The 26290-nt window shown below is 43.1% G+C and overlaps 3 pseudogenes; all 3 read right to left on the reverse strand.

The window, feature by feature from the left end:
• The window catches only part of LOC119333140, a 31240-nt pseudogene extending 30649 nt beyond the window's left edge, over nt 1–591 (reverse strand).
• Nucleotides 592–2835: 2244 nt separating this feature from the next.
• LOC119331849 lies at nt 2836–19765 on the reverse strand (annotated as a pseudogene).
• A 659-nt stretch (nt 19766–20424) lies between these two features.
• LOC119330846 lies at nt 20425–24809 on the reverse strand (annotated as a pseudogene).
• Nucleotides 24810–26290: the final 1481 nt, after the last annotated feature.

Below are 26290 nucleotides of genomic sequence, written 5' to 3' on the forward strand. Positions count from 1 at the left end.
CAAGTAGATACGATGATAGGTAGGAGCCTATAGGACTGACAATCACTTACTTGCGATTGTCTCAGCCTGAGACTCGGTGAGCATCGCCGCAAAACCAGAAAATCCATGCTTGTAACTGTAAACTATCGACCTCAAGGCTTCATCCTTGCTGTTGTCAAGTAAAATGAGGGTGAGCAAATCACGACTAATACGTCGACGATGCAACATGAACTCACATGAACTCCTGATTGTTTTTGTTTTGAACAAAATGAATTGGTAGCTAGTTACAGTACCTCCCAAAAACAGAGGTTAGCATGTCACGGTGAGACGCGGTGACCATGGATGGGTCATCATGCTTCTTCTCCCCCATATACACGATGTAGAGCTGAAATTCATTTTGTCGCATAAGTTCTCAACAAAAAACAGATATCAGGAAAGAAAGCAAATTGAGAGAGGACTCGGGTGTGTATCTTACTTTACTCGACGCGTTAGCTGAAACAGGCAGCAGTATTACCAGCAGTAGGAGAGCGCCGCAGAATGCTGTTCTGGAATCCATATCTTGCTTGGAGAAGAGTGCTATGTTGTTGTGTTTGTGTTCCCTCGTTCGGTTTGTATGTCTATATAGCAGCCAGGAGCAATAAGGATGGGGTGCAAGAACAGTTCAAACCAATTTGTTTGAGTGTCTTTTTTCTCATTTCAGAGGGAATGTTTCAGTGTTGTTAGTTAGGTGACAGCGACACACACGCGTGAGGAGCAAAGACTAATCCTTTTGTCTATATAGGAATCCCCGTGCTTTTTGTAATGAGGAAGAAGCACCATGCTTTGATCAGGTCCTGGCGGCTATTAGTACCAAACCGGATATAGATCTTAATTAATTATATGCTCTCTCGTGCAATGACCTGGTCGACTTTCAAACAAGCTTCCACGGCTTTGCACATGGGTCTTAATCGTTCCACATGCGTCTTAATCGTTCTACAAACGCGGGCGGCGGTATAGGTAATACGTAACAAAGTTGACAAACGTGACACATTCAAATATTCCATGGGCACGTCAAGGATATAGACCCGCCAACTTTCCTATAATCGCATGTACTCAAAGATGTAACTTTGCCTGTTTTCAAATAAAGTTCCAAGAGACTTTTTCTTCGAAAAATAAATTTACAAGGGCAAAGACTGGTTTTGCTGATCCGTTTCTCCAGCTATTACATTATATAAATCCAGTAATTCGAGCCGACATAGTGTGATGTGGTCGCCTCTCTAAGCTCGTCTCATGGTTTTCAATTCTTTCACTGAGAAAGCCAACTAACAAGTATTTAAAGAGAACACACATTTATGGAAAACATAGGCCCGAGAATGGATATTGGGACGTTACATAGACATCATCAATCATATCATAGTGCACATAACAAAGCATGTAAAACCAAGCTCATGTTCTCCTACTTTTGTAGGCATGTATTAGTATGTAGTTGAACTTGCTTATTTATAAGAACAAGAGCTTGCCCGGCATCTATAGTCCTACCCTCCCATGTCACGGTGATCATAGTTTAAACAAAGGGTAATTAAGGCGTCATTTTGTGAGACAACCGTACCAACACATTAACACTTCGTGAATACATGGAAACATCAAATCACAACACTCCCCATTGATATCCCGGTCACCCTCGGGGTCACTTTTGAGGCTATAATAGGTACATATCACACTTGCAAGTACAATCCAGACACATTGGCATCATGAAAACTTATATGGTTAATATATGATACCACATTACTTGGGCCCTATTAGTAGACATTAAGCATAACAAAGTTGTATCAAAACCCTATAATCTTAGCACTACTATATGATTGGCATCGTAAAATTCCCATCCACCTGCCTACAACAGATTACTTGCATATGGATGGAAGAAACATGATGGAGATGAGAGGAAAAGAGTTGATGGCGGTGGAACTCCCTCTTAGTGTGCAGAATCAACCTCTCGACAACCCTCCTAGACGAGGATTAGCGATGGTGTCGACCGTCAAGTGTCAGGATAATATGGCATAAATTTCGTGGAACTTAGAACGCCAAGAGAAATTGATAGCCGGAAGGAGATGATGGGAGACAACCTTTGGATCCCCACGTGGGTGGCTCACACAACCTCCTCCATAGCCAGCGTGAGGAGTGGGGCATTAAGGTCAATGATACTCAAATCGGAAGAGACATACCGAGGACGAGGTAAGGGTGGGGGATAATCCATCATTACAAAAGGAATGTGAAACCGAATTTTATTAAACTAATTTTCATGTGTATTAGATTATTTTTTTCACCCGCCAAAGAATCCTATCTGGAGCAATAGAATTAAAATGGACATGGGCGCTCAGAACAATTAATTGACAAACGCAAAAATAAGGATCTTGAAGTTTGGACCCAAGGACAACAAGGCATAAAAATTTTGTTATCACAAAGGAAATCGTGCAAACTACAATGTAAATCTAAATTAACTTCAATGTACTAACACGAGCATTTTGGACATTAGCAGCCATTCATGAATTCGGTGATTTTGGCCCAGCTAAGAAAATTTGATCGTGTTTATTTCTTTTCACTTCCAGTTTAGAAACGTTTTCATCCAGAAAGAAAGGTTCCGGAGATTTGATCCGTCGTTCTCCCTTAGTCTATTTCATGTCGATATGATCCGTGGTTTTCTCATTAATTCATTTTTCGTAAAAGTTTGTGAATAAACCTCTCCTTAGCAAAGAATCGTATTTTATTCCAGTATAACATTTCATATGATGATGTACAAAATTAAAGTGTTTCTTCTACATTTTCTTCTGCCAACCACACGAATACATAAATTATGTGTATAATACAAAGAATATGAGCTTAAGATGTATCTGCAACAAAGTCTTGTATCACAGTCCGTACCGCAATAGGAATTCTCACTGAGTGGGTACTTCCGTCTGACCATGTCAAGCTCCCGAAAGTGTATCCTCCTTGTACTCTCTGCCTTGTTGTGAATGTCACCATAAACGTCACACTTTTACTAGTGCTTTGGGTGAAATTGATCACAGATGGCTCTACGGACACGTCTATCCCCGCTGGAGCTTCAACCACTAAATGATATGTTGCTTCCGCTGGCCCAATGTTAGTCACGGTGCGCCGAAGCATGACACGGTCCTTGAGGTCTGGCACGGCAATTGACGGGAGGTTGAGATTGAGGTAGTAGGACTCACGGCCGCCTAAATATCCAAGGGTGCAGTTGAAAAACTTGTTGTACCCCCTTGCATCAACGTCGTAAACCAAGCCAGGGTCAACGGCTCTATTTGGGTCAATGTGTCCACCACCAAAGTCGAAGGGGTCGGCTAGTTTCCTTGGGACTGCTTCTGCTTGGATTGGCATGCCAAAACGATCGGTCACATATGCTTCAACCAATGCCAAGGAATCATCAAGTTAGTCATATATTCAAATGAGTTATTTTGACGTATTTTGGTTATTACTTTCCTACCTGTGGTGACGATGGCCGATTTGATCATGGCAGGTGACCACTGAGGGTGAACCGACTTGAGCATCGCAGTCACTGCGGAGACATGTGGGCACGCCATTGATGTCCCAGAATAGAACACGTAGGAGCCGCGCACCGCTGCCAATATGTTGACGCCAGGAGCAGTAATGTCGGGCTGTCAAAACATTAATTTTTATCATGAATTAGGTATGTAAGTCTTTAATTCTGAAAAACTAGAGAGGCTAGATAGCAAACAAACAGTGACAAAAATTCAACTATTTGCCTTAAGTTGATAATGATATACACCTTCAGTATGCCAGGGAACAGTAGGCTTGGATCTCTGGAGGAGAACGAGGCGACCCTCGGCGACAACACCCCATTTCCAACAACACTTACAGCCGGAGACACCATCACCACCGGATTCCTAGACACATGACAAACATGAATTAGTTCTTGTATAAGGAGATGGCAAACTGAGTGTTCAAATATTTTCACACTGCAGTTTCCAACAATTCGACAAATTCCCACTCAGTCATGTCCCAGTAGGAGAAAATTCGATGTGCGATCTCGAAATCCACCAGAGCGCAAGGCATAAATCCCTCGCACCCGACCAGGCTGTCAAGATTGTTGGCGGTGTATTGTGCGAAGATGAGGCCCTTTGCACCGGCCTCAATAGTGTAATTGATGGCATAAGGGAGTATTAACTGGGGCGACCACCGCGATGCCTCTTCTGGTGCATAACAAAGGACGGTTTTGCCCTTGACATTGCCCAAGGCCAGTGATTCCGGGTCGCAGCTGCTCAAAAGTATTAAAATTGAACATGGTTTTGTCCTAAAGCGCGGAATTTACTATTAATCAAATGTCGTCAAGAGACTGGTTTCTTTCATTACCTCCCAGCAAAAACAAGGGCCTGAGAGCCGCTGTTATTCATAGCTGCATTGTAATTTAGAGATTGCCCCTGCGTTTGAAATTGATCACAAATTAAAGAACAAGCTAACTGAGGAAAGCTACAAGATATGATATAGTTGGTGGAGAACCAGCAATGATTTAAGTAAAGCTTCAAGGAGGAGCAAACCATTTATTTTCCCCGGGTTGGTTTGAACGTCACTTTCGTGCTCAGAGAGTCAAAAGGTTATTATTTAGTAAAATTGTAGGAAAAAAATCCAGATTGACCAATCCTCCACATTCATGCTATCTTATATGAACTATTTCAGGATTGGAGCACGTCTTATCCAATAACATTTTTCACCTGTTTTTTTATCCATTATTAATATTTTCCATGGGGTTTTTCAATCCCTTGAGAAGGGCAAGGTAATACTTCCCTGTAATATTTCTTAAGAGATGGAAAATATAAGAAATAATTTACATACTTTTTTAAAACAAAGGAGTGAAATTGTTTGGTACGTACCATCAGCTTTTCTTTGTTCCCAAGCAATATTAGGGTCGGAAAAGACCGGTCAATCGTGCTAGCGGCCACCGTCGTAACCCATGGCACGGCATTCGTCACTATCTGTGGCACAGGGCCATCATTCCCTCCGGCGAACACGACGGAGATCCCTCTTTGCACAGCATGCAACGTCCCAGAGTACACCTGACCAACCCCTCCAACAGAGAGCGACAAGACGTCAACCCCATCATGTATGGCGTCATCGATGGCAGCAAGGACCGCCGCGTTAGGGCAACCCTCATCCACCCAGCACACCTTGTAGATACCAAGTCGTCAATGTGGTGCTCCGCCACGTGCCACGCCCATGCCTAGGCCTCCATAGCTCACGCCCTGCACTTCCCCACCGGCGATAGTTGAGGCGACGTGTGTGCCATGGCCATTGAGGTCCCTAGGTGACTTGTAGTCGATCTTTAGTGACTCGGCACTGATGCCACGGCCATACCACCGCGCACCGATGATCTTTCTGTTGCAACCAGTGGCGTTGAACTTCTGGCCACTCTGGCATTTTCCTTTCCACCGTGCCGGCACGGGGCCATAGCCGTTGTCATCAAAGCTTCGTGATTCAGGCCATATGCCTATAAAGAAGCATTTACATCCATGGGGTTAATTGATTCCTGGTCTTGGGATTTCTCATGTTTTGGGTTTAAACTTAAGGATGGGATTACGAACCTGTATCGATCACACCCATAATGACATCTTCACCATACTTTGCTCTTTTGAGGAGCCCCGGTTGTTGTGGCGGTTGATTATAGTCAAGGCCAAGGAAATCCCAGCTCCGAGTTGTGTGCGTTTTGTGAAAAATATTAGGCTTCACAGAGACAACTTCAGGAAATTCTACATTCATATATGTTGATTAGTTCATTTCGATCATGCAAGTTGATATAAAGATAGCAAGCTCATGGCACCTCAGGACTGACAATTAATAATCATACTCCAAACAAATATGGTTGTGTAAATTGCAATGATGATGTAGAGGCCGGGGGGTTAACCCCGTCTTATAAAAAAAGGGTTGACAATTACTTACTTGCGATTGCCACAGCTTGAGATTTTGTTAGCATAGCCGCGAACCCAGAAAATCCATGCTTGTAACTGTAAATTATCGACCTCACGGCTTCATCCTTGCTGTTTCAAGTAATAATAAAACAAAAGGGAGGTGAGCAAATCACGACTGTTTCCTGCTAACACATCTATGATGCGACATGAAACTCATAGCCAGTAGTACCTCCCAAAAACAGATATTAGCATGTCATGGTGCGACGCGATGACCACGGACGGGTCATCATGTTTCTTCTCCCCCATATACACAATGTAGAGCTGAAATTTCAACAAGAAAATGTTCTCAGTAAAAGATTGGAAAGAAGATAAGATAAATGCTGTGCGAAGAGGAATCGAGCATGGATCTTACTTTGCTCGGCGCGCTGGCTGAAAGAGGCAGCAGCGTCACCAGCAGTAGCAGAGCGCCGCAGAATGCTGTTCTGGAATACATATCTGGCTTCGAGAAGAGTGTTCCCTCGATCGCTTCTCCCTGTGTGTATATATAGCAGCCAGGAACAAGAACAAGCATGGAGGCACAAGAACAGTTCAGACGAATTTGTCTGCGAGCTGTTTCCTTCCCTTTTAAGGGATTGTTTGTGTTGCTACTTGCTAGGTGACACACACGTCCGAACGGAAGACCATATATAGATCCTTGTCTGTATACAAAGCACCGTGCCTTTTCCATCAGAGAAGAAGCACCGTGCTTTGATCAGGTCCGCCAGGATTAAACAGCTAACCGGATATAAATATTCTGGTGTCTGACGTAATGACCTTTTTTTCGAAAAGGGGATTCCCCGGCCTCTGCATCAGAACGATGCATACGGCCATGTTAATAACCAAATAAAGAAGTACCAACATGATTCCAAAGGTCTCCAAAAGTAAAAAAAAGTACATAAAGCTCACACAGAGCCAAATAAAGGCTAGAAACACCAACTAGCCAGGACAAGATGCCACAACCGGCCGGCTCAAACTAGATAGGGAAACTAAGTACCTATCCTATTACATGACCGCCATCCAAACCGGTTGAAGATATCCCGAGCTACCATCTCCCAGCAGAAAGATCCAGTAACCAAATGCTCCCTGGCCTCCGTCTGGGTGAGTAGCGACCACGAACGGATCAGTGCCGTAGTTCGGAATATGACCTGCAAAAAATGTATACATGATATTCTGTTAAAGACCAAATCATTTCTGCAAGTCCAGATAGTCCACAGCAAAGCACAAACTCCAACCCGAATATGTCTCGCTAAACCAGGCTCAATCCCATTAAGCCAAGTCCCAAATAACGCATTAACAGAATTCGGTGGATTGATATTAAAAGCAATGTGGACTGTCTGCCAAAGTACCTTGGCCAACGGGCAATCAAAAAAGAGGTGTTTGATAGTCTCATCCCGATCGCAGAAACTACACCTAGTAGGTCTTGTTCAATTACGCTTTTATCAAGTTGTCCTTAGTTAAAATAACTTGTTTATGGACAAACCACATAAACACTTTTATTTTCAAAGGAACTTTGACATCCCAAACATGCTTAGACGTAGGAATGGAGTCCGAATTAATAACATCAATATACATTGATTTAACCGTGAATACTCCAGACTTAGTCAATTTCCAACGCAATTCATCGGGTTGTTGGGAAAGCTGGACGTCCGTCAGTCTCCTAACTAGACGGAGCCATTCTTCCCAACGGTTGCCCGCTGGCGTTCGTCGGAACTGGATATTAAGGGGGGTAGACTGAAAGACCGATGCGACGAATACCTCACGTCGTTGAACAATGCGGTACAAAGACGGATATTGGATGGCCAGGGGTGTCCCGCCAAGCAAAGTATCCTCCCAGAAACGTGTACTCGAGCCGTTTCCAATCACAAACTTCGTCCTATTAAATAAGGCCTGTTTGACTTTCATCAGGCCTTTCCAGAAAGGCGAATCGGTCGGCCTGACTGTAACCTGGGACAGAGTTTTTGTCTGGAGGTACTTGCTGCGAAGGATTTGAGCCCACATAGCATCAGTCTCCGATGAGAGCTTCCACAGCCACTGTCTAAGAAGGCATTTATTTTTAACTTCTAGATTCTCAATACCTAGACCCCCTTAGTCTTTTGGTCTACAGATGATATCCCATTTAGCAAGCCGATATTTTCTTTTAAGCTCATCACCCTGCCAAAAGAAACGCGATCGATAGAAGTCCAGTCTCTTCCTAACACCAACTGGGACCTCAAAGAACGATAGGAGAAACATTGGCATGCTCGTGAGCACTGAATTAATCAGGATTAATCGGCCTCCGTATGATATGAGCTTACCCTTCCAGCAGCTCAGTTTTTTCTCAAATCGGTCCTCAATGCACTTCCACTCTCTGTTTGTCAGCCTACGATGGTGGATTGGAATCCCCAGGTAGGAGAAGGGTAACTCTCCCAACTCGCACCCAAACAATTGCCTATAAGCATCCTGTTCATGTTTGGCCCTACCAAAACAGAACAGCTCGCTCTTATGAAAGTTAATCTTTAACCCGGTCAATTGTTCGAAAAGGCATAACACAAGCTTCATATTACTAGCCTTGGCCAAGTCATGCTCCATGAAGATGATTGTATCATCAGCGTACTGAAGGATGGATACACCTCCATCAATAAGATGAGGTACCAATCCACCTACTTGACCATTTTCCTTAGCCCTTCCTATCAAGATTGCTAAGATATGCACCACAATGTTAAACAAGATAGGGGACATCGGATCTCCTTGTCTGAGGCCTTTATGTGTCTGGAAGTAATGACCTATGTCATCATTAACTTTAATTCCCACACTACCTTTTTGCGCAAATGATTCAACCTGTCGGCGCCAGGCCTCATCAAAACCTTTCATACGCAATGACTGTTGGAGGAATGGTCATTTGACCTTATCATACGCTTTCTCAAAATCCACCTTAAAAATTACACCATCTAATTTTTTGGAATGGATTTCATGGAGTGTTTCATGCAGGACGACCACCCCTTCAAGGATATTTCTGTCCGGCATGAAAGCAGTTTGGGACTGTTGCACCACAGAATGCGCAATCTGTGTGAGTCTGTTAGTCCCGACTGAAGGAAATATGCCCTAGAGGCAATAATAAAGATATTATTTATTTCCTTATATCACGATAAATGTTTATTATTCATGCTAGAATTGTATTAACCGGAAACATAATACATGTGTGAATACATAGACAAACAAAGTGTCATTAGTATGCCTCTACTTGACTAGCTCGTTAATCAAAGATGGTTATATTTCCTAACCATGGACAAAGAGTTGTCATTTGATTAACGGGATCACATCATTAGTTGAATGATCTGATTGACATGACCCATTCCACTAGCTTAGCACCCGATCGTTTAGTATGTTGCTATTGCTTTCTTCATGACTTATACATGTTCCTATGACTATGAGATTATGTAACTCCCATGTGCCGGAGGAACACTTTGTGTGCTACCAAACGTCACAACGTAACTGGGTGATTATAAAGGTGCTCTACAGGTGTCTCCAAAGGTACATGTTGGGTTGACGTATTTCGAGATTAGGATTTGTCACTCCGATCGTCGGAGAGGTATCTCTGGGCCCTCTCGGTAATGCACATCACTTAAGCCTTGCAAGCATTGCAACTAATGAGTTAGTTGCGGGATGATGCATTAAGGAACGAGTAAAGAGACTTGCCGGTAACGAGATTGAACTAGGTATTGGATACCGACAATCGAATCTCGGGCAAGTAACATACCGATGACAAAGGGAACAACGTATGTTGTTATGCGGTCTGACCAATAAAGATCTTCGTAGAATATGTAGGAGCCAATATGGGCATCCAGGTCCCGCTGTTGGTTATTGACCGGAGACGTGTCTCGGTCATGTCTACATTGTTCTCGAACCGTAGGGTCCGCACGCTTAAAGTTACGATGACAGTTTCATTATGAGTTTATGTATTTTGATGTACCGAAGGTTGTTCGGAGTCCCGGATGTGATCACGGACATGACGAGGAGTCTCGAAATGGTTGAGACATAAAGATTGATATATTCGGACACCAGAAGTGTTCCGGGGAAGTTTCGGATAAAACCGGAGAACCGGGGGGTTACCGGAACCCCCCGGGGGTTAATGGGCCTCATGGGCCTAAAGTGGAGAAGAGGAAAGGCAGCCAGGGCAGGCCGCGCGCCCCCTCTCCCCCTAGTCCGAATTGGACAAGGAGGGAGGGGCGGCGCCCCCCTTTCCTTCCTCTCCTCTCTCCCTTCCTTCCCCCTCTCCTACTTGGACAAGGAAAGGGAGGGGAGTCCTACTCCCAGTAGGAGTAGGACTCCTCCTGCGCGCCTCCTACTAGGGCCGGCCGCACCCCCCCTTGGCTCCTTTATATACGGGGGCAAGGGGGCACCCTAGGACACAGAAGTTGATCTTCGTGATCGTTACTTAACCGTGTGCGGTGCCCCCCTCCACGATATTACACCTCGATCGTATTGTAGCGGTGCTTAGGCGAAGCCCTACGACGGTTAAACATCAAGATAGTCACTACGCCGTCGTGCTGACGAAACTCCTCCACCGAAGCTTTGCTGGATCGGAGCCCCGGGTGCGTCATCGAGCTGTACGTGTGTCAAGAACTCGGAGGTGCCAGAGTAACGGTGCTTGGATCGGTTGGACCGGGAAGACGTACGACTACTTCCTCTACGTTGTGTCAATGCTTCCGCGTCGATCTGCAAGGGTACGTAGATCACACTCTCCCCTCTCGTTGCTATGCATCACCATGATCTTGCGTGTGCGTAGGAATTTTTTTGAAATTACTACGTTACCCAACAGTGGCATCCGAGCCTAGGTTTTATGGTTTGATGTTATTTGCACGAGTAGAACACAAGTGAATTGTGGGCGATATAAGTCATACTTCCTACCAGCATGTCATACTTTGGTTCGGCGGTATTGTTGGATGAAGCGGCCCGGACCGACATTACGCGTACGCTTACGCGAGACTGGTTCTACCGCCGTGCTTTGCACACAGGTGGTTGGCGGGTGTCAGTTTCTCCAACTTTAGTTGAACCAAGTGTGGCTACGCCCGGTCCTTGCGAAGGTTAAAACGGCATCAACTTGACAAACTATCGTTGTGGTTTTGATGCGTAGGTAAGATTGGTTCTTGCTTAAGCCCGTAGCAGCCACGTAAAACTTGCAACAAACAAAGTAGAGGACGTCTAACTTGTTTTTGCAGGGCATGTTGTGATGTGATATGGTCAAGACATGATGCTAAATTTTATTGTATGAGATGATCATGTTTTGTAACCGAGTTATCGGCAACTGGCAGGAGCCATATGGTTGTCACTTTATTGTATGCAATGCAATCGTGCTGTAATGCTTAACTTTATCACTAAGCGGTAGTGATAGTCATGGAAGCATAAGATTGGCGAGACGACAACGATGCTACGATGGAGATCAAGGTGTCGCGCCGGTGACGATGGCGATCATGACGGTGCTTCGGAGATGGAGATCACAGGCACAAGATGATGATGGCCATATCATATCACTTATATTGATTGCATGTGATGTTTATCTTTTATGCATCTTATCTTGCTTTGATTGACGGTAGCATTATAAGATGATCTCTCACTAAATTATCAAGAAGTGTTCTCCCTGAGTATGCACCGTTGCGAAAGTTCTTCGTGCTGAGACACCACGTGATGATCGGGTGTGATAGGCTCTACGGTCAAATACAACGGGTGCAAAACAGTTGCACACGCGGAATACTCGGATTATACTTGACGAGCCAAGCATATACAGATATGGCCTCGGAACACGGAGACCGAAAGGTCGAGCGTGAATCATATAGTAGATATGATCAACATAGTGATGTTCACCAATGAAACTAGTCCATCTCATGTGATGATCGGACATGGTTTAGTTGATTTGGATCACGTGATCACTTAGAGGATTAGAGGGATGTCTATCTAAGTGGGAGTTCTTTAAGTAATTTGATTAATTGAACTTAAATTTATCATGAACTTAGTACCTGATAGTATCTTGCTTATGTATGTTTGATTGTAGATAGATGGCCCGTGCTGTTGTTCCGTTGAATTTTAATGCGTTCCTTGAGAAAGCAAAGTTGAAAGATGATGGTAGCAAATACACGGACTGGGTCCGTAACTTGAGGATTATCCTCATTGCTGCACAGAAGAATTACGTCCTGGAAGCACCGCTGGGTGCCAGGCCTACTGCTGGAGCAACACCAGATGTTATGAACGTCTGGCAGAGCAAAGCTGATGACTACTTGATAGTTTAGTGTGCCATGCTTTACGGCTTAAATCGGGACTTCAACGACGTTTTGAACGTCATGGAGCATATGAGATGTTCCAGGAATTGAAGTTAATATTTCAAGCAAATGCCCGAATTGAGAGATATGAAGTCTCCAATAAGTTCTGTAGCTGCAAGATGGAGGAGAACAGTTCTGTCAGTGAGCATATACTCAAAATGTCTGGGTATAATAATCACTTGATTCAGATGGGAGTTAATCTTCCAGATGATTGCGTCATTGACAGAATTCTCCAATCACTGCCACCAAGCTACAAGAGCTTCGTGATGAACTATAATATGCAAGGGATGAATAAGACTATTCCCGAGCTCTTCGCAATGCTGAAAGCTGCGAAGGTAGAAATCAAAAAGGAGCATCAAGTGTTGATGGTCAACAAGACCACTAGTTTCAAGAAAAAAGGCAAAGGGAAGAAGAAGGGGAACTTCAAGAAGAACAGCAAGCAAGTTGCTGCTCAAGAGAAGAAACCCAAGTCTGGACATAAGCCTGAAACTGAGTGCTTCTACTGCAAGCAGACTGGTCACTGGAAGCGGAACTGCCCCAAGTATTTGGCGGATAAGAAGGATGGCAAGGTGAAGAAAGGTATATGTGATATACAAGTTATTGATGTGTACCTTACTAATGCTTGCAGTAGAACCTGGGTATTTGATACTGGTTCTATTGCTAATATTTGCAACTCGAAACAGGGACTACGGATTAAGAGAAGATTGGCTAAGGACGAGGTGACGATGCGCGTGGGAAACGGTTCCAAAGTCGATGTGATCGCGGTCGGCACGCTACCTCTACATCTACCTTCAGGATTAGTATTAGACCTGAATAATTGTTATTTGGTGCCAGCGTTGAGCATGAACATTATATCTGGATCTTGTTTAATGCGAGACGATTATTCATTTAAATCAGAGAATAATGGTTGTTCTATTTATATGAGTAATATCTTTTATGGTCATGCACCCTTGAAGAGTGGTCTATTCTTATTGAATCTCGATAGTAGTGACACACATATTCATAATGTTGAAGCCAAAAAATGTAGAGTTGATAATGATGGTGCAACTTATTTGTGGCACTGCCGTTTAGGTCATATCGGTGTAAAGCGCATGAAGAAACTCCATACTGACGGACTTTTGGAACCACTTGATTATGAATCACTTGGTACTTGAGAACCGTGCCTCATGGGCAAGATGACTAAAACACCGTTCTCCGGTACTATGGAGAGAGCAACAGATTTGTTGGAAATCATACATACAGATGTATGCGGTCCGATGAATATTGAGGCTCGTGGCGGATATCGTTATTTTCTCACCTTCACAGATGACTTAAGCAAATATGGATATGTCTACTTAATGAAACATAAGTCTGAAACATTTGAAAAGTTCAAAGAATTTCAGAGTGAAGTTGAAAATCATCGTAACAAGAAAATAAAGTTTCTACGATCTGATCGTGGAGGAGAATATTTGAGTTATGAGTTTGGTGTACATTTGAAACAATGCGGAATAGTTTCGCAACTCACGCCACCCGGAACACCACAACGTAATGGTGTGTCCGAACATCGTAACCATACTTTACTAGATATGGTGCAATCTATGATGTCTCTTACTGATTTACCGCTATCGTTTTGGGGTTATGCTTTAGAGACGGCCGCATTCACGTTAAATAGGGCACCATCAAAATCCGTTGAGACGATGCCTTATGAACTATGGTTTGGCAAGAAACCAAAGTTGTCGTTTCTGAAAGTTTGGGGCTGCGATGCTTATGTGAAAAAGCTTCAACCTGATAAGCTCGAACCCAAATCAGAGAAATGTGTCTTCATAGGATATCCAAAGGAAACTATTGGATACACCTTCTATCACAGATCCGAAGGCAAGACTTTTGTTGCTAAATTGGGAAACTTTCTAGAGAAGGAGTTTCTCTCGAAAGATGTGAGTGGGAGGAAAGTAGAACTTGATGAGGTAACTGTACCTGCTCCCTTATCAGAAAGTAGTACATCACAGAAAACTATTTCTGCGACACCTACACCAATTAGTGAGGAAGCTAATGATAATGATCATGAAACTTCAGGACAAGATACTACTGAACCTCGTAGATCAACTAGAGTGAGATCCGCGCCAGAGTGGTACGGTAATCCTGTTCTGGAAATCATGCTGCTAGATCATGATGAACCTACGAACTATGAAGAAGCGATGGTGAGCCCATATTCCGCAAAATGGCTTGAAGCCATGAAATCCGAGATGGGATCCATGTATGAGAACAAAGTATGGACTTTGGTTGACTTGCCCGATGATCGGCAAGCAATTGAGAATAAATGGATCTTCAAGAAGAAGACTGACGCTGACGGTAATATTACTGTCTACAAAGCTCGACTTGTCGCAAAAGGTTTTCGATAAGTTCAAGGGGTTGACTACGATGAGACCTTCTCACCCGTAGCGATGCTTAAGTCTGTCCGAATCATGTTAGCAATTGCCGCATTTTATGATTATGAGATTTGGCAGATGGATGTCAAAACTGCATTCCTGAATGGATTTCTGGAAAAAGAGTTGTATATGATGCAACCGGAAGGTTTTGTCGATCCAAAGGGAGCTAACAAAGTGTGCAAGCTCCAGCGATCCATTTATGGACTGGTGCAAGCCTCTCGGAGTTGGAATAAACGCTTTGATAGTGTGATCAAAGCATTTGGTTTTATACAGACTTTCGGAGAAGCCTGTATTTACAAGAAAGTGAGTGGGAGCTCTGTAGCATTTCTGATATTATATGTAGATGACATATTACTGATTGGAAATGATATAGAATTTCTGGATAGCATAAAGGGATACTTGAATAAGAGTTTTTCAATGAAAGACCTCGGTGAAGCTGCTTACATATTAGGAATAAAGATCTATAGAGATAGATCAAGACGCTTAATTGGACTTTCACAAAGCACATACCTTGACAAGATTTTGAAGAAGTTCAAAATGGATCAAGCAAAGAAAGGGTTCTTGCCTGTGTTACAAGGTGTGAAGTTGAGTCAGACTCAATGCCCGACCACTGCAGAAGATAGAGAGAAAATGAAAGATGTTCCCTATGCTTCAGCCATAGGCTCTATCATGTATGCAATGCTATGTACCAGACCTGATGTGTGCCTTGCTATAAGTTTAGCAGGGAGGTACCAAAGTAATCCAGGAGTGGATCACTGGACAGCGGTCAAGAACATCCTGAAATACCTGAAAAGGACTAAGGATATGTTTCTCGTATATGGAGGTGACAAAGAGCTCATCGTAAACGGTTACGTTGATGCAAGCTTTAACACTGATCCGGACGATTCTAAATCGCAAACCGGATACGTGTTTACATTAAACGGTGGAGCTGTCAGTTGGTGCAGTTCTAAACAAAGCGTCGTGTCGGAAGCAGCAAACGAAGGAGTCTGGTTGAAGGAGTTCATATCCGATCTAGGTGTCATACCTAGTGCATCGGGTCCAATGAAAATCTTTTGTGACAATACTGGTGCAATTGCCTTGGCAAAGGAATCCAGATTTCACAAAAGAACCAAGCACATCAAGAGACGCTTCAATTCCATCCGGGATCTAGTCCAGGTGGGATACATAGAGATTTGCAAGATACATACGGATCTGAATGTGGCAGACCCGTTGACTAAGCCTCTTCCACGAGCAAAACATGATCAGCACCAAGGCTCCATGGGTGTTAGAATCATTACTGTGTACCCTAGATTATTGACTCTAGTGCAAGTGGGAGACTGAAGGAAATATGCCCTAGAGGCAATAATAAAGATATTATTTATTTCCTTATATCATGATAAATGTTTATTATTCATGCTAGAATTGTATTAACCGGAAACATAATACATGTGTGAATACATAGACAAACAAAGTGTCATTAGTATGCCTCTACTTGACTAGCTCGTTAATCAGAGATGGTTATGTTTCCTAACCATGGACAAAGAGTTGTCATTTGATTAACGGGATCACATCATTAGTTGAATGATCTGATTGACATGACCCATTCCACTAGCTTAGCACCCAATCGTTTAGTATGTTGCTATTGCTTTCTTCATGACTTATACATGTTCCTATGACTATGAGATTATGTAACTCCCGTGTGCCGGAGGAACACTTTGTGTGCTACCAAACGTCACAACGTAACTGGGTGATTATAAAGGTGCTCTACAGGTGTCTCCAAAGGTACATGTTGGGTTGACGTATTTCGAGATTAGGATTTGTCACTCTGATCGTCGGAGAGGTATCTCTGGGCCCTCTCGGTAATGCACATCACTTAAGCATTGCAAGCATTGCAACTAATGAGTTAGTTGCGGGATGATGCATTAAGGAACGAGTAAAGAGACTTGCCGGTAACGAGATTGAACTAGGTATTGGATACCGACAATCGAATCTCGGGCAAGTAACATACCGATGACAAAGGGAACAACGTATGTTGTTATGCGGTCTGACCAATAAAGATCTTCGTAGAATATGTAGGAGCCAATATGGGCATCCAGGTCCCGCTGTTGGTTATTGACCGGAGACGTGTCTCGGTCATGTCTACATTGTTCTCGAACCGTAGGGTCCGCACGCTTAAAGTTATGATGACAGTTTCATTATGAGTTTATGTATTTTGATGTACCGAAGGTTGTTCGGAGTCCCGGATGTGATCACGGACATGACGAGGAGTCTCGAAATGGTCGAGACATAAAGATTGATATATTCGGACACCAGAAGTGTTCCGGGAAAGTTTCGGATAAAACCGGAGAACCGGGGGGTTACTGGAACCCCCCGGGGGTTAATGGGCCTCATGGGCCAAAAGTGGAGAAGAGGAAAGGCAGCCAGGGCAGGCCGCGCGCCCCCTCTCCCCCTAGTCCGAATTGGACAAGGAGGGAGGGGCGGCGCCCCCCTTTCCTTCCTCTCCTCTCTCCCTTCCTTCCCCCTCTCCTACTTGGACAAGGAAAGGGAGGGGAGTCCTACTCCCAGTAGGAGTAGGACTCCTCCTGCGCGCCTCCTACTAGGGCCGGCCGCACCCCCCCCCCTTGGCTCCTTTATATACGGGGGCAAGGGGGCACCCTAGGACACAGAAGTTGATCTTCGTGATCGTTACTTAGCCGTGTGCGGTGCCCCCCTCCACGATATTACACCTCGATCGTATTGTAGCGGTGCTTAGGCGAAGCCCTACGACGGTTAAACATCAAGATAGCCACCACGCCGTCGTGCTGACGAAACTCCTCCACCGAAGCTTTGCTGGATCGGAGCCCCGGGTGCGTCATCGAGCTGTACGTGTGTCAAGAACTCGGAGGTGCCGGAGTAACGGTGCTTGGATCGGTTGGACCGGGAAGACGTACGACTACTTCCTCTACGTTGCGTCAACGCTTCCGCGTCGATCTACAAGGGTACGTAGATCACACTCTCCCCTCTCGTTGCTATGCATCACCATGATCTTGCATGTGCGTAGGAATTTTTTTTAAATTACTACGTTACCCAACACCGACCTTGGTGAAAATTTTGAAACTAACATTGAGGAGACAGATCGGCCTGAATTGCTCAATTCTCACAGCATCCGTCTTTTTAGGAAGCAGTGTGATAGTCCCAAAATTCAAGTGAAATAATTGAAGCTGTCCGGAAAACAGATCATGGAACATAGGTGGTAAATCCCCCTTAATAATGTGCCAGCACTTTTTATAGAACTCTGCCGGGAATCCATCGGTCCGGGAGCCTTGTTGTTTTTCATCTGTGCAATAGCATCAAAAACCTCCTTCTCCGAAAACAGGGCAACCAGAATATCATTATCAGCAGCTGATAGCTGAGGTACGTTCTCAGTCCTGGACTCATCGAGGGACACACAATTATCCTCCGGAGGTCCAAATAACTGCTTATAATAGTCGGTAATATATGTTTTTAGGTTATCCTGACCTAAAATAGTGCCCTCGTCTTGCTCAAGCTGAAAGATACGCTTCTTTCTGTGCTTGCCATTAGCTATCAAATGGAAGAACTGAGTGTTCGGATCCCCTTGGACCACTTTGCGGACTTTGGCACGCAAAGCCCACTTCAATTCTTCTTCGCGAAACAGTTCTTTCAGCCTCTTCTCCGCCTCATTTCTAGCCTGAAGCTGAGCTGGCGACAAGATATTGACTTCGGCCTGTATGTCCAGGGCCTGTATAAGAGTAAGGAGTCTATCCTTTTCAATCTTATACACACCACTGAGGTTCTTAGCCCAACCCCGTAAGAAACTTCTTAAATGCCTAATCTTATTCTGCCAACGCTCTATCGCATTCTTGCCTCCTACACCTCTATCCCATTCCCTGGCGATCAAGTCCAAGAACCCCTCACGTTCAAACCAAGACATCTCGAAGGAGAAGGTATTCTTGTTACCCTCATGGTTCGGCTCCCCTGAGTCCACGAACAATGGGGTGTGATCAGATATTCCCCTCGAAAGAGCTTGCACCGTAACCAGAGGGAACTTTTGTTCCCACTCCACGCTCGCAAGTACTCGATCAAGTTTTTCATAGGTTGGGTTTGGTAGAGCATTAGCCCAGGTGAACTTTCTCCCAGAAAGCTCTATCTCTCTCAGATCCAAGCTTTCAATAATGGTGTTGAACATAAACGACCATCTGCCGTCAAAGTTATCATTGTTCTTCTCCTCTCTCCTCCTGATGATATTGAAATCACCTCCAACTAAAATTGGAAGCTGTTCTGACCCACAGATTCGAACAAGGTACGCCAGAAACTCCGCTTTAAGTTCAGGCTGTGCGGCACCATAAACCGCCACCAAAGCCTGGTTAAAACCATCTACCCTAGACCTGACTCGAAACTTGACCACGAAGTCTCCCATCACGACACTTCGGACTTCAAGCGAATCGCATCTCACACCTAGTAAGATACCACCCGATCTTCCTCGCGGAGGGAGGCAATGCCAATCGAAATCAAAACCACCCACAAGAGAAGAGAGAAACTGGGGCGCAAAGTTTTCTCTACCCGTCTCCGATAGAGCAACAAAATCTAACCTCTGCTCTAGAGCTGCCTCAGCTAGGAATCTTCTTTTAGCCAAGTCCTTCAGACCTCTGCTATTCCAAAAAATTCCTCTCATAGTTCATCATGGAATTTTTTAGTAACTCGAATCCTAGCACTCCTATGAACTACGGAATCTGGATAGATCTTCCGTTTCCACTTACGCTTAGGTTTACTAGGCTCAGTCACCCGGTCCTCATAACCGGGTTCACATATATTGCTAGCATCATTCTCTAGGGGTACATCATCTTCCTCAGAGTCATGATTGGGGCGTGCTAGATCCGCACACAGATTATCGAGCACTCTAACCCCTAACGCATCAATCTCATCATCATTCATGACGTAATGACCTGATCATCGTCTTTCAAACAATTTTCCGCGATAAGTTGGGCATGAAACAGGATGGGCCGCTTTGATGCCAGGACAATCATTTTAGGTTTTTTAGGCTTATGCCCTTGGTTGGTTCCCACTACTCTTAGATTTCGGACCTACACAGTTTTACCCTTGTTTCAATATAAAACCATTTTTTTATTTTCGATTTGAACTCAATTTCATCAATTCTGAAGTTGCTACCCACGTGTGTGATGAGGTCTGTTAGACCATTGCTTAGGGCATCTCCAATGCAGACTCCTACTCCGGCCTCAAATGTCTGGACCGGATGGTTCAGACACTTTAGGCCTCCAATGTGGACTCCTACTTTGGGCCGGACACGTCCAAAATCACTCAGTCCGTCCACAAATCGAGAGGCGGGGTTGGGGAGTCTAGGCGTCATCATGCCCCATTACTACATCTTCACCCAGCAAGCACCTCCTTGACCCCTCCTTTTTTTCCAGACGTCCCCCTCCCCCTCCACTCTCTGTCCCCGTTCCTGGAGCCCAACGCCAACGCCACCACCCCCACCCCACCCCCATGCCACCTGGGCCTTGCCGTTGCAATCATTCGAGCAGAAGGAATCGCTCCATAAGGCCATAAATCACCTAAGTTGCGGTTGTCTTCCTCGCCTCCGGTCGAGCATCGCCATGGTTAGGTCCGAGCGCCCCTCTGTCCATCTTAGCAATCCCCAGGAGGTTCCAAAGACGGTGCTGCAAAATAATGTATACAAACTATATAACTTGGCTACGAACAATAGGCCATCCCTCCATTTGTCTCCTATAAGCAGTTCCAACAATGTATTAATGGTGACAGCAGGGTTACAAATTTGTAATTCATCTCGAATAGCCTCCTACATCCGATCGCTGGAGCGAAGGAATGTTCATGGGCTTATTCTATTTAGCCTCAGCGCTTCTGAAGAGTGGCAACACCAACGAGCATAAGCTAAACTATATGTAGCTCATAACTTCAGGTAGTAGTTGATAGCAAAAGAATTTTCCAGGCAATAACTGAGATTGCACTGTATTTTCTTCTGATCCCAAATAGAGGTATGTCGAGAGATTACTGCATCTCTTTTGTTCTCTTGTCGAGGCCAGCATATCCTTTTTCTGAAACTAATTCTAGCATATCTCATGGGAAACTGCAGCAGTGAACACACACTGTAAGAAATCTCTTCTAAACGTTTCCGTTTGATGTGTATGACCAGTACTCGTTGACCAGCTCACGGAAGAGAGATCCCTCAGTTTCCATGAGCTTCATGGGCTTGTCATACTCCACTACTTTCCCTGGAAATGTATGCAGATCAGTAGTATGGAATACTATGCTGCGGAACCAATAAGTTGCAGAATCAGTAAGTTGGCAATGAGAGAAACCAATAGGTTGCGGAACCAATAAGTTGTCATACTCCGCTAGTTTCCCACATTAGTATGGAATACTATGTTGAAGAACCAATATGTTGGCAATAAGAGGAACATACATACCATCACTTATTGCAAGTACCACGTCACAGCCCATAACTGTTGGTATACGGTGTGCGACAGTAATAACGGTGCAATGTTTGAATTCTGACTGGATCGTTTTCTGAAAGACGGCATCAGTTGCATTATCTATAGAGGCCGTGGCTTCATCAAGAACTAAGATCCTGCACCTTTTCAAAAGTGTGCGGCCCAAGCAAAAGAGCTTCCTTTGGCTCATGCTCCAGTTCGACCTGTCTTCCGCAACTGTATGGAAAGATATAGATCAGTACTATGAAGAACACAATTCCAGACTTCATGCAAGCAAACTGATCGGACTCATACGCCTAGTATTACAAGCAGTTTGACAGATTTATTGGCGCATGTATTCTAATTGGTTAGGGGCATAAAATCAAAAGACTGAAGCAGAATTGTAATATGCTATCCTATTTTGTTAGGGGCATAAAATGAAATCCAGAAATCAAATCATAGGTACAGTGAGGTTTCCTACCAAGTGAATCCAATCCCTGTTCCTTCTCCCGGACAGCTTCAAGAAGTTGGCATTTGTCAAGAACCTGCAACCGAACAGCATATGAATTAACCAATTTAATGGGTTCTTTTTCCAAATGCATGTATGGCATATAACAGAGAATGGACTTATCGTTTGACAGGCCCACTAATCAGTTTATTCATCCCAATCAGACAAGGAGCTTACTGTTCTGAAATTGTAGATACATAACATGTCTTACCTCCCATATTAGTTGATCTGAGAACTGCCCAAGGGGATCTAGATTATATCTTACTGTACCCTGAAAAAGTGTTGAATCTTGTGGAATGATGCCCAAACGTGAACGCAGGTCATGTAAGCCTATTTTACTGATGTTCACAGAGTCTATAATTATATCCCCTTCAGCAGGTTCAACAAGGTGAAACAATGCACCAATTAAAGTTGTCTTGCCACTTCCTGTTCGACCAACTATACCAATTTTATCTCTACCTTGAAACTTGCAAGTGATTCCATGTAGTACAAGGGGAGTATCTTCCATATACCTAATCTGTCAATGAAAACCAATCACACACATCTGTCAGAATATTTGAAGGGTTTCGCCCTAGTCAGGCATACATGCATATTTTATATTTGCTTACCTTCAAATCTTTAAGCTCCACACTGCCAACCTGGGGCCAATCTGGTGCTGGTCGGTTTTCTTCAATAACTTCTGCTGCTTCACTCGGAATGTCCATGTACTGGTTCACCCGTTCCACAGATATTATTTTGTTTGCAAGGTCACATTGCTTTTGAATAGAGCTAGCAAAAGAATTATTTAGGGAAAGGCCATAGGACAATGCCATTCCAACAAAACCTGTGCCAAGTATGGTAAAAAGTAATTAGTTTTCTGAGGGTAATATTGATTTCTTTATAATCCCATGCATATTAAATGTATATTTATAATGACAGTGGCACATAGACATTGAGCATATAACGTGTTACTAAATGGAAAATTGGGTATCCTCCACTAGGGTTTCGAGCCATTCGCCGTTATGCAGAAGGATTCTGTAACTTTATTCGATAAAGAAAGTAGGCTTTCATAACGAAGTAGAGCCTTCATAACACCTAATACCAGGAGCCTATGGAAACAAACAAAAAAGCTTTTGCAGTGCAAATAACGATTCATTGCAAATCAGATGAATGCAATGATCAATCGTCATACAGCTTGTAAGCTGCCATAAATATTTGCAGCACATGAAACAACTATGTGATGCTTGTACCTGGAATAAGCTTCATACCAGGGTTAAAAGTTCCTGCAGGAAGAAGAGCCATGACAAAAGCAGAAGAAGAAAGAACCGCAACACTCATTATTTCCAGATGTTGAATCAACCATTCAGTTGCTGCAAAATTAAAAAAGTACGGACCAGCATTCTTGTCAACTAACTCAAAGGCACGTATTATTATAGCCCCTGAGCTCGATTCACCTAAGTGATTTACTAGAGCAGACTTGGTAGTTCCATTGATACGATCAATTCCTTAGCCGAGGCTAAGTAGTACCTCTGAACAAACATATGAAATGTCAGCCAACGGGAATTGTGAAACGAAAAAAGTAGACGAACTTTACCTCCTGGGTGAAAATAGCAGCATATCATTTGGTGAATGAAATAACCAAAGAAAGGGGGTTTAGGCGTTTAGCCATACAGAAAAAGGCCACAAGATTACCTGTAACCGAATTGCCAAAACTATCATTGGCAATGGTACAAACAGAACTTGCCATGTAACAACAGCCAATACCCCCAGATTGCTATATGCATTTAAGCTGGAACTAAAGCCAAACATCAATGCAAATGGAACATCAAGGTCAATGATGCTTAAATCTGAAGAGACCTGCAGGTTGGGGGGAGGGTTGATCTATTAATATAAAACCTTGTAACGTTAAACTGAATTGTAGTTCATATAGTTGTGTTTGTTTGAGAATTTTTACCCGGCTAAGAACCCTGCCTAGAGGAGTAGAATCAAAGACGGACATTGGTGCACGGAACAATGAATTAAGTAGCTGGGAAAATAAGGATCTTGAAGTCTGCATCCCAAGAACAACGAAGAATATAGATCTTGATAGCACAAAGAACACCGTGCAAACTCCAATAACAATGTACACAGAAATTAACTTTAGTGCACTAACATCAGGATTTTGGACATTAGCGGCCATCCATGAATTCTGTGATATTTGCCCAGCTATGAAAATTATGTGAGACATGACAGAAAGGGACGCATACAGGAAGCCTTTTTTCTGGCGCAGGTATAGGATATAAGGCTTAAGACCTGCGTCCCCTGATTCTCTTTCCTCTGTTTTGATCAGTTGATCTACTGGTGATGGCTTCACAGACTCTATATATCTGTTTCCATGAATACCATCTGTCTCCTTTATTGGCAAATCCTTTGCTCTGTGATGGGCCATATTGTTAAGATCTGAAACACCAGTAGTATCTTTATGGTCATTTACAAGATATCTAAATTCTTGGCAATCTGACAATAAATCATGATAAGACGCAGACCGAATAACCACCCCATCTGACATTAACTGCCAAAAATTATCACTAGTTTTAGACGAAATCGACAAATATAAATACGTGCATGCTACGGGAATCACAAACTTTAGAACAAGTATTTCTCAAATTCACAACTACTCAACTAGCATGACTCCAATATCACCATCTTCATATCTCAAAACAATCATCAAGTATCAAATTTCTCATAGTATTCAATGCACTTTTTATGATAGTTTTTATTATAACTATCTTGGATGCCTATCATATTAGGAATAATTTTATAGCCAAAGCAAATTACCATGCAGTTCTAAAAGACTCTCAAAATGATATAAGTCAAGCATGAGAGATCAATAATTTCTATAAAATAAAACCACCACCGTGTTCTTAAAGATATAAGTGAAGCACTAGAGCAAAATTATCTAGCTCAAAAGATAAAAGTGAAGCACATAGAGTATTCTAATAAATTCCGATTTATGTGTGTCTCTCCAAAAGGTGTGTACAGCAAGGATGATTGTGGTAAACTAAAAAGCAAAGACTCAAATCATACAAGACGCTCCAAGCAAAACACATATCATGTGGTTAATAAAAATATAGCCTCAAGTAAAGTTACCGATAGACGAAGACGAAAGAGGGGATGCCTTCCAGGGCATCTCCAAGCTTAGGCTTTTGGTTTTCCTTGAATTTTACCTTGGGTGCATTGGTAATCCCCAAGCTTAGGCTCTTTCCACTCCTTGTTTCAAAATCCATCAAATCTTTATCCAAAACTTGAAAACTTCACAACACAAAACTCAACAGAAAATCTCATGAGCTCCGTTAGTATAGGAAAACAAACCACCACTTCAAGGTACTATAATGAACTCATTCTTTATTTATATTGGTGTTAAACCTACTGTATTCCAACTTCTCTATGGTTCATACCCCCCGATACTAGCCATAGATTCATCAAAATAAGCAAACAACACACGAAAAACAGAATCTGTCAAAAACAGGACAGTGTGTAGTAATCTGTAGGTTTCGAATACTTCTGTAACCCCAAATATTCTGAAATAAATTGGTGGACGTGAGGAATTTGTCTATTAATCATCTGCAAAAAGAATAAACGTAATCGCACTGTCCAATAAAAATCGCAGCAAATCTCGTGAGCGCTAAAGTTTCTGTTTTTTACAGCAAGATCGCAAAAACTTCCCCCAGGTCTTCCCAAAGGTTATACTTGGCACAAACACTAATTAAAAGCATAAAACCACATCTAAACAGAAGCTAGATGAATTATTTATTACTAAACAGAATCAAAAAGCAAGAAACAAAAATAAAATTGGGTTGCCTCCCAACAAGCGCTATCGTATAACGCCCCTAGCTAGGCATAAAAACAAGAATAGATCTAGGTATTGTTATCTTTGGTATGCAATCCATAAGTGACTCTCATAATAGATTCATAAGGTAATTTAATTTTCTTTCTAGGAAAGTGTTCCATGCCTTTCCTTAACGGAAATTGGAATCTAATGTTTCCTTCTTTCATATCAATAATTGCACCAATCGTTCTAAGAAAAGGTCTACCAAGAATAATAGGACATGTAGGATTGCATCCATAAGTGACTCTCATATTTTTAGGCAAAGACGAAAACCAAGTTTTAGCATGATCTCTAAGCGAAAACAGAAATAGCTTCAATTTAACAATATCATTATCCATATATTTCTTCTTTTGCATATCACATAAATCAACAAAGCTGTTTAGATGGGTAGCGGCATCTTCACTAGGAAGACTAGAAAACGGATATTTCATGACAAGATTCAGCAAAACAGTATTAATTTCACAAGATTCAACATCGGTAAGAGGAGCAATCGGAGTGCTAATAAAATTATTATTGTTGGTATTGGAGAAGTCACACAATTTAGTATCATCTTGAGCCATCATGCCAAACAATCAATCCAACACACAAGCAAACAAGAGGCAAACAAAAAGAGACGAACTGAAAAGAGGCGGACTGAAAAGAGGGCGAATAAAACGACAAGGGTGAAGTGGGGGAGAGGAAAATGAGAGACAAATGGCAAATAATGTAATGCGAGGGATAAGAGTTTGTGATGGGTACTTGGTATGTCTTGACTTGTGCGTAGATCTTCCCGACAACGGTGCCAGAAATGGCTTGTTGCGAGAGATCAAATCTTGACTTGACTTGGTGCAACCTCCCCGGCAACGGCGCCAGAAATCCTTCTTGCTACCTCTTGAGCTT

Source organism: Triticum dicoccoides, chromosome 7A (genome assembly GCF_002162155.2).
Source record: "Triticum dicoccoides isolate Atlit2015 ecotype Zavitan chromosome 7A, WEW_v2.0, whole genome shotgun sequence".
Lineage (NCBI taxonomy): Eukaryota > Viridiplantae > Streptophyta > Magnoliopsida > Poales > Poaceae > Triticum > Triticum dicoccoides.